Here is an 8,665-nt window from a genome sequence, read left to right as displayed (position 1 = left end):
ACGCTAAACCTCTTTCGCCATAAGCACTAACTATCGTTTTAATCATGTTAATGCAAAATACCAAAGATCAATTTATACTTACATATATCAAAATTCATAGCGATTCGAAGTTTAATTCTAGCAGACAAAGTCGTTTTGAATATCCCATTACATGTTTGTCATTTTGCACTTATACTTTGTCTTTTTGTGTAGTCATGGGCCTGCACTGTATTAGCATCGTTCCATTGCTGTAAAATTATCATTGTAGGCCTGCTTTTGAACATACTCAGAAATGTAACTTTTACAGTTCTGAAATCTAAAATTAGAAGCGCAATGTTGCAGTTTCTATTAAATATCATTGGCAGTCATGCCTATTGGGAACTGCAGTTGCATCCATAAGAAACATACTGGAACGTCTAACCATATCCTTCTTGCAGATCGCTTAGGACCTATATTTCAATACGACAATGCCCCACTATTTCCTGCCCACAATAGTCAAACAGCAGTTTTTATTTTTATTATTCCAAATCATTTCTAGCGGTGGTGCATCCAACTAAGAAGAAATTTCATGGCAATGGAACCAAATTAAACCGTATTTACATATCATGTGTAAGATAAGAACCTAGTCAATTGGTTTTTAAAATTAATATCTATACACTTTATTATCGTGAATCTGAGAAATTGAACGCTGTCATTCAGAGCCAATCTTTTCCATTAACCAGTCAAATCAAGGAACTCGTCAGGTGTCAAGTGCAAATTTAAAGGAAGGGTATTTCAAGACCCCTTTTGCTAAGTCAGATGAACTTACGAATACACCTATAGGTTTGTAGTACAATGAACTAGAACGAGTTGGAGTGAGAAGTAATAAACTATTTTGAGTTTTTCATACAGCGTTTTCAACCTTCGTTTCCTGTATATTACACATTCCAATATGAGTCATGTGTCATTGGATAGTCCAATACAAAATTTCTTTAAAGTTAGTTTCCTCGTTACATAAATATTAGAAACCTTCTTTTGTCTGCACTGTAAACCGTCCGTAGTAATCACAGCGCTGAAGGATTATTAGAGTGTATGCGAGTTTCACGTTTTTGGTGAGCTGAAATGCGCTTTCATTAGCTCTTATTGTCTATGTATTGTCCAGAAACACATCTATTTATGGAGATCTTTCGATCTCGTCAATTGTCTTACATAGAAACGTCCCCATCGCACCCCTCTCCGGATTATTGGTAAGATGGCCCAGGGGGTAGCCCGTCAAAAGCTGAATACAGATCGAGCATGAGAACAGGAAGGAACTGTACTGAACTATGAAAAAAAGCAAAATAGAAACAGTGAACGGTCCAAGTTTAACAAGTGGAAGATTGAGTAAGGCCTAAGAGCGATGGCGTCATGGTTAAGTAGTCACTGTGTTCGACGGCAACGAGGGCGCGCCGGTTGTAAGCCCCATCGCGTCTTTTTTTTTCACAACTTTATGAATTGTTTGTATGGTCATTTAAATGTTTGTTCTCTTTCTTTAGTCTTGCCAGCTGTCATACTAAATATTGTTAGTAGAACGTATGTCCTGTGGTAAGAATACATTACCGTTGCAAAGTAAATGTGATGAATAGTGAGAGCAGGGGAGATATCACATAGACGTCTCACAGAAACGAAAACAACAAATAAACGGATATGAACTACGTTACAACAAAGGAATTAGAGTGTCAAAACTTCCAAAATGAAAAGCAACTTCAAAAACGTTGAAAACACATGTTTTTACATAGTACAGAGAAACTGTGTGATTGTGAAACTGTTGCATTCATTTGTTGCAGTGTATGTGACAAACTATTATGTTTCCATTATTTCCTTGGGAATGATCACATTCACATTCGTACGAACGCCTAAATCGGCCAAGAGAGCATGTATCTCACTCACCGGGCGTCCAAAATAGGTCCTATCATATGACGCACCATACTGTTACTAATGCCGTGCGTGACACACCAGACATGTTTTCTGATGAAGGACTTGTCGCCTTGTCATCAAAGGTTTGCGGTTCCCATTCGAAAGCCACTTCCTTTCGGCTGCTAATAGAATATTGTGGCAGAATCAACGTTCATTATAGGTTCCTTTCTTACACCTCGCTGCGGCAAACGGACATTACACCACGACACAGACACGAGTTACAATACAGCGAACAGCGAAAATAAAATAAAATCATGAGGGAGCTTTGAATACGGCTCGTCCACTTTGCTGTCCAACACCGTGACCACTTAACCACGATGCCGTAGCTTGCTTTCTTCGCTCATTGTTACAGTTGTTAAGCTTGGATCGTTCACTGTTTCTATCTTACTTTTTTTCACAGTTCAGTACACCTTCTTCTTGCCTTCATGCTTGATCTGTGTTCATTTTTTGACGTGCTCTCCAGTGGGCCCTCTTTCCACTAAATCCGAGGGGGAATGAAACAGGGAGTTTACCTTGTTAGAACGCACAGGGATAAATAGCTTGCAGTTTTCCCCCAAAGCTGCTCTTGCAAAGGACAACAGACACTTACAGAATCGGCACATATCAGGACTCTGATCGACTTGTAGCACTGTTGCATATAGAGTAGTATAGCCACCACGATAGAAAATATCACATGATAACATGGACGTTTCATGAACAGCAAGAAACATGAGCTATTCCCATCTAACTCATCGGACAATGCAGCTCCCGTAAAGGTCACTCATATTTTAGAACAATCTTGCGCCAGCATTTCCAAAAGCAATATAATTTAGACTAGGTTATTTGCGGACAACCGTAGCTTCACTGCCCTGATAATTCTGTACCGATTAATGAACACGATTTATAAAATCATTCGTCATGTAGTACATATCATTTCTTCGTATAGTACACTAATTTGCCAACTACACCGAAAAAAGTACTGCATCAGTCAGCAGAAGTACACTGCAGCGCCAAAGAACCTGTTTAAGACAAGCGCTTGACGCAGTTGTTAGGTCGGTTACTGCTGCAACAACGGCAGTTTATCAAGATTTAAGTGAGTTTGAACGTGGTGTTATAGTAGGCGCACGAGCGATGGGACACACCATCTCCGAGGTAACGATGAAGTGGGAATATTCCCGTACGACCATTTCACGAGTGTACCGTGAATTCCAGCAATCCGGTAAAACATCAAATCTGCGGCCGGAAAAAGATCCTGCAAGAACGGGACCAACGACGATTGAAGAGAATCGCTCAACGTGACAAGTGGAACCCTTCCGCAAACTGCAGCAGATTCCAATGCTGGGCCATCAACAAGTGTCAGCGTACGAACCATTCAACAAAACATATTGTTTCGAGCGGATTGGCATGTACAGGTGTGGAGACAACCTCATGAATCGATGGACCCTGCATGTCAGCAGGGAGCTGTTCAAGCTGTTGGAGGCTCTGTAATGGTGTCGGGTTTGTGCAGTTCTAGTGATATCGACACCTGATACATCCAGATACGACTGTGACAGGTGACACGTACGTAAACAACCTGTCTGATCACCTTCATCCATTCATACCCATTGGGCATTCCTATGCACGTAGGCAATTCCAGCAGGACAATGCGACCCCCACACGTCTAGGATTGCTACAGAGTGGCTACAGGAACGCTCTCCTAAGTTTCAACACTTCCGCTGGCCACTAAACTCCTCAGACGTGATCATTATTGAGCATATCTGGGATACTTTGCAAAGTGCTGTTCAGAAGAGATATCCACCCCCTCGTAATCTTCCGGATTTATGAACAGCCCAGCAGGATTCATGGAGTCAGTTCCCTCGAGCACTACTTCAGGCTTTAGTGGAGTTCATGCCATGTCGTGTTGCGGCATTTCTGCGTGCTCCCGGGGACCCTACAAGATATTAGGCATATGTACCAGTTTCTTTCGCTCTTCAGTGTAAATGCATATATTTTCCCAAAATAGAAGTGTTTCACGGATATTACAAGCGAATAGAGACGGCAGTCAGTAAAGAAAGGGGTTTTCGTTGCGGCGATATCTTTTCACGTAGAACGCCAAATATTTTTTTTTTAATTCCTAGCCGCAAAGGGAGAATTTTTTGAGTCGTCCGTCTTTTGACTGGTTTGATTCGGCCCTGCAGGAATTCTGCTCCTGCCCCAATCATTTTCATCTCATAGCAGCAATTGCAACCTACATCCTCAATCATTTTCTGGCTGTATTCCAATCTCTGTCTTCCTCTAGCAACATGGAAGATATTCCCTCATGTCTTAACAGATATCGTACCACCATGTCCCTTCTTCTTGCCAGCCGGCCGGTTTGGCCGTGCGGTTCTAGGCGCTTCAGTCTGGAACCGCGTGTCCGCTACGGTCGCAGGTTCGAATCCTGCCTCGGGCATGGATGTGTGTGATGTCCTTACGTTAGTTAGGTTTAAGTAGTTATAAGTTCTAGGGGACTGATGACCACAGATGTTAAGTACCATAGTACTCAGAGCCATTTGAACCTTCTTCTTGCCAGTGTTTTCCATATATTCCTTTCCTCGCCGATCCTGCGAAGAACCTATTCATTCCTTACCTTGTCAGTCCACCTAATTTTCAACAATCATCTGTAGCACCGAATCTCAAATGATTCTTTTTTCCGATTTTCCCTTAGTCCATGTTTCACTACGATACAATGTTGTGCTCCAAACGTACTTTCTCAGAAATTTCTTCCTCAAATTAAGGCCTACGTTTGACACTAGCAGACTTTTCTTGGCCATCGTAATAAAACAAATGTAAACGCACAAGGAAATATTTATTTGTTCATTTTTCCCACGTGCTATTCGGGAACTGTCGAGCAATAGTCTGAAAGTTTTCTATGAGCCCTTTGGCAAAGTCTTAAGTATGAACTGCAGGGTAACCATGTAGTTTCAGACTTACGTCTAAAAAAGTGGCAGCTACTTCGACAAGTACATTAGAAGTATTCCACACTTAATGGCTTGATGCAAGCAAGACATTACAATTATATAAATGCGTTAGTTTTCGTCTGAAACGCATATTTGTATACATTAGTAACGTGCGTTTTTATATGCGTAGTATTTTGTATCAACTGTACATGCGCAGAATATTCACTCAAATCTCTGGTGGCCACATGTAAGAAGTTCCGTTGGTTTAGATTCTGGACAATAGATACAAAATGGCTATGAGTGATACTCATTAACGTATGTAAAGCACACTGAAAATATATTGAATGATTTATATTTCGCAATAGGAGCCTTCCTATCATCGTCATCAACAGCATTGCAGTAAGCAAGTGCGGTAGCGTTCGATCTGAAAATAGCCGGATAGTATTCTGGTGGTAAAAGAAATACCCGTCAACACAGTTTCATCTACAAGAGTTCGAGAGCTGGCAATGGTAACCTCGAATCTATACGACAACTGCGTCCAAATAGGCATCGGAAGGTCCAACGGTACCTACCAACCGCCGTGTCATCCTCAGCCCACAGGCGTTACTGGATGCGGATCGCCTACGCAGAATGTCGTTAGACTCTTCTTTTGCCTCCTTGCAACAAGAAGGTGATGTGTTGTTGCAATCGGATAGTGCTAGCCCACACACTGCTCATGAAACTCAAAGTGCTCTGCAAGATGTGTAGCTACTTCCACGGTCAGCAATATTTCTCGAATTGTCCCCAGTCGAGCACACGTGGGATACGACGGGACGAGTAGTCACTCGCCAGTGAACAGTTATTACAAAACTACGTGAATAGTTCGAGCAGGCGTGGCATAACGTATCCGAATACAGCATTCGCCATCTGAACGATCAACTGGATGCCAGAGTCAGCGCCTACATTGCCGCCTGCGGAGGCTACACCATTTAGTAATACAGATGTTTCAGCATGGAACGATACGTGATAGCTCAGAACCGCTTGTGTTATTGATTTGTAAATCTAGTCATTTAATGTACTAGATATGCTCTGTTAGTTTTCGTGATCGGAGGCGCTACTCGCCACACAAGTAGTTCCTCAACTGACCTCCAAGGACTGAGAGCGCTCTACTTGCCAACAGCGGTTGGCTAATCCAGACGGTCATCCATCCAAGTGATATCCAAGCACGACAGGACATAACTTCGGTGATCTGACGAGGACTGGCGTTACCACTGCCGCAAGGCCGTTAGCCTATACGACAACGCACAGAGCTAAGCCTCGTATTCTCCACATCGCCACATGGAATTTTGGAACAGTGCACTTAAAATGGCAAACCGAAGGTTCATTCGTGGCGGTAAGCGCGGTGGCATCCTTGCTGCTATTTGAGAAAAATAGGCTGTGTGACGGCACCAGGCACCACTAAATCTTTTCATCTCACTTGATGAAAGTCCATCAAAACACACTGCTAAAACTAAACTAAACTCCTCCGGAACAGGCCATGAAGGCCCAACGGTACCGACCGGCCACCGTGTCATCCTCAGCTCATAGGCGTCAATGGATGCGGTACCGCTCTCCCGTGTTGTCAGTTTCCGAGACGGGAGCCGCTACGTCTCAATCAAGTAGCTCCTCAGTTTGCCTCACAAGGGCTGAGTGCACCCCGCTTGCCAACAGCGCTCGGCAGACCGGATTGTCACCCGTCCAAGCGCTAGCCCAGACCGAGAGCGCTTAACTTCTGTGATATGACGGGAATCGGTGTTACCACTGGGGCAAGGCCGTTGGCAAAACACCCTAATACACATCACAAACACGTGGCTGTGTCTCATAGGGCATCTATAAAAGTTGGACTCGACCTGCCAGATGCTACTGGGATGTAACGTCACGTTGACGTCGATGTGATTAATAACAGTCACTAGTAAAGCAATGGTAAGTCAACTCCACTTGTCCCAGACACAATTCTGCAATTTCGCCGTAGCTGGCAACGGTAATGTGATGTAAATTGATGGCGGAAGGGAAGAAAGAAAAAGAAAGGTTAGTAACTGAAGATATCAGCTGCATAGCGACTTTTTGTGGAATCAGCTGCGACGAGTGAAAATGTGTGCCACACTGGGTCTCGAAGCTGGGATCTACTGGTTACTGGGCAGTTGCGTTAACCAATCCTCCACCCGGATACACTGTTAATCGCAAATGTGCGGATTATCTCGGCACATTCCTCAATCTATTCACATTCCCACCTAGCGCAACCACTTAACCGCACACCCTGTCCACGTTCTCCGCGTTCGCTAATTTTAAGACTCCTGCTGGCGATCGAACGTAAATGTGCAGCAGCAGAGATGGTTGTGGATTCGTAGGCCATCGAGGCGTATCGATTACATGAATGGATGGCGCCTGTTCTTTCAGACATGTCCGAAAGAACAGACACCACGCATTCATATAACTGATTCGCCTCGATTGGCAATTAACTTCCAGTCTTTCATACGGATGCACAATATAGTTCGACTTCTGGCGAGAATCTAAAATTGGCGAGCATGGAGAACATGGACATGGATGGGGACTGCGGATATGTAGCGTCAGGTGAGAATGCGAGTCAACCGGCGATTGTACTGAGGCAGTCGGCGCATTTGTGATTAGCTGTGTCCGGGTGGAGCAGTGGTTAACGCAAGTGCCCAGTAAGCAGGAGATCCTCTGTTTGAGTGCCTGCCCGTTGCAAATTTTCACTCGTCGATGCAGATTCTGTATAAACTCCCGATACATCTAATATCACCAATGACTTTTTCCTCTCCTTTCTCCCCCTTCTACCTTCAACTTGAATAACACGTATCACAGCTGCAGATTCCCCGTGGCGTCTGTTCTTTCGGTCATATCCGAAAGAACAAACACCAAGCCTTCATATAACTTAGTAGGAGTAATCCACTAAATTACAGGCCCATATCGTTAACGTCGATACGCAGCAGGATTTTAGAACATACATTGTGTTCGAAAATTATGAATTACCTCGAAGGAAACGGTCTATTGACACACAGTCAACATGGGTTTAGAAAATATCTTTCCTGTGAAACACAACTAGCTCTTTATTCACATGAAGTACTGAGTGCTATTAGCAAGGGATTTAAGATCGATTCCGTATTTCTGGATTTCCGGAAGGCTTTTAAGACTGTACCAAACAAACGGCTCGTAGTGAAACTGCGTGCTTACGAAATATCGTCTCAGTTATGTGACTGGATTTGAGGTTTCCTGCCACAGAAGTGATTTCAGGCGTTCCCCAAGGTAGTGTTACAGGCTCTTTTCTGTTCCTTATCTATATAAATGATTTGGGAGACAATCTGAGCAGCCATCTTAGGTTGTTTGCAGATGACGCTGTCGTTTATCGACTGATAAAGTCATCATGAGCGCAAAACAAACTGCAAAACGATTTAGAAAAAATATCTGAATGGTTCGAAAAGTGGCAGTTGAGCCTAAATAACGAAAAGTTTGAGGTCGTCCACATGAGCACTAAAAGGAACTCGTTAAACTTCGGTTACACGATAAATCAGCCCAATCTAAAAGACGTAAATTCAGCTAAATACCTTGGTATTACAGTTACGAACAACTTAAATTAGAAGGAACAGATAGAAAATGTTGATGGGAAGGGCAACCAAAGACTGCGTTTTATTAGGACACAGGAAACTGCCCACACTACCCTTGTCCGTCCTCTTTAAGAGCACTGCTGCGCAGTGTGGGATCCTTACCAGATAGGACTGACGGAGTAAATCGAAAAAGTACAAAGAAGGGCAGCACGTTTAGTATTATCGCGAAATATGGGAGAGAGTGTCACAGAAATGATACAAGATTTGCGCTGG

Source organism: Schistocerca gregaria, chromosome 1 (genome assembly GCF_023897955.1).
Source record: "Schistocerca gregaria isolate iqSchGreg1 chromosome 1, iqSchGreg1.2, whole genome shotgun sequence".
Taxonomy (NCBI): domain Eukaryota; kingdom Metazoa; phylum Arthropoda; class Insecta; order Orthoptera; family Acrididae; genus Schistocerca; species Schistocerca gregaria.
Note: the sequence above shows the minus strand (reverse complement) of the source record.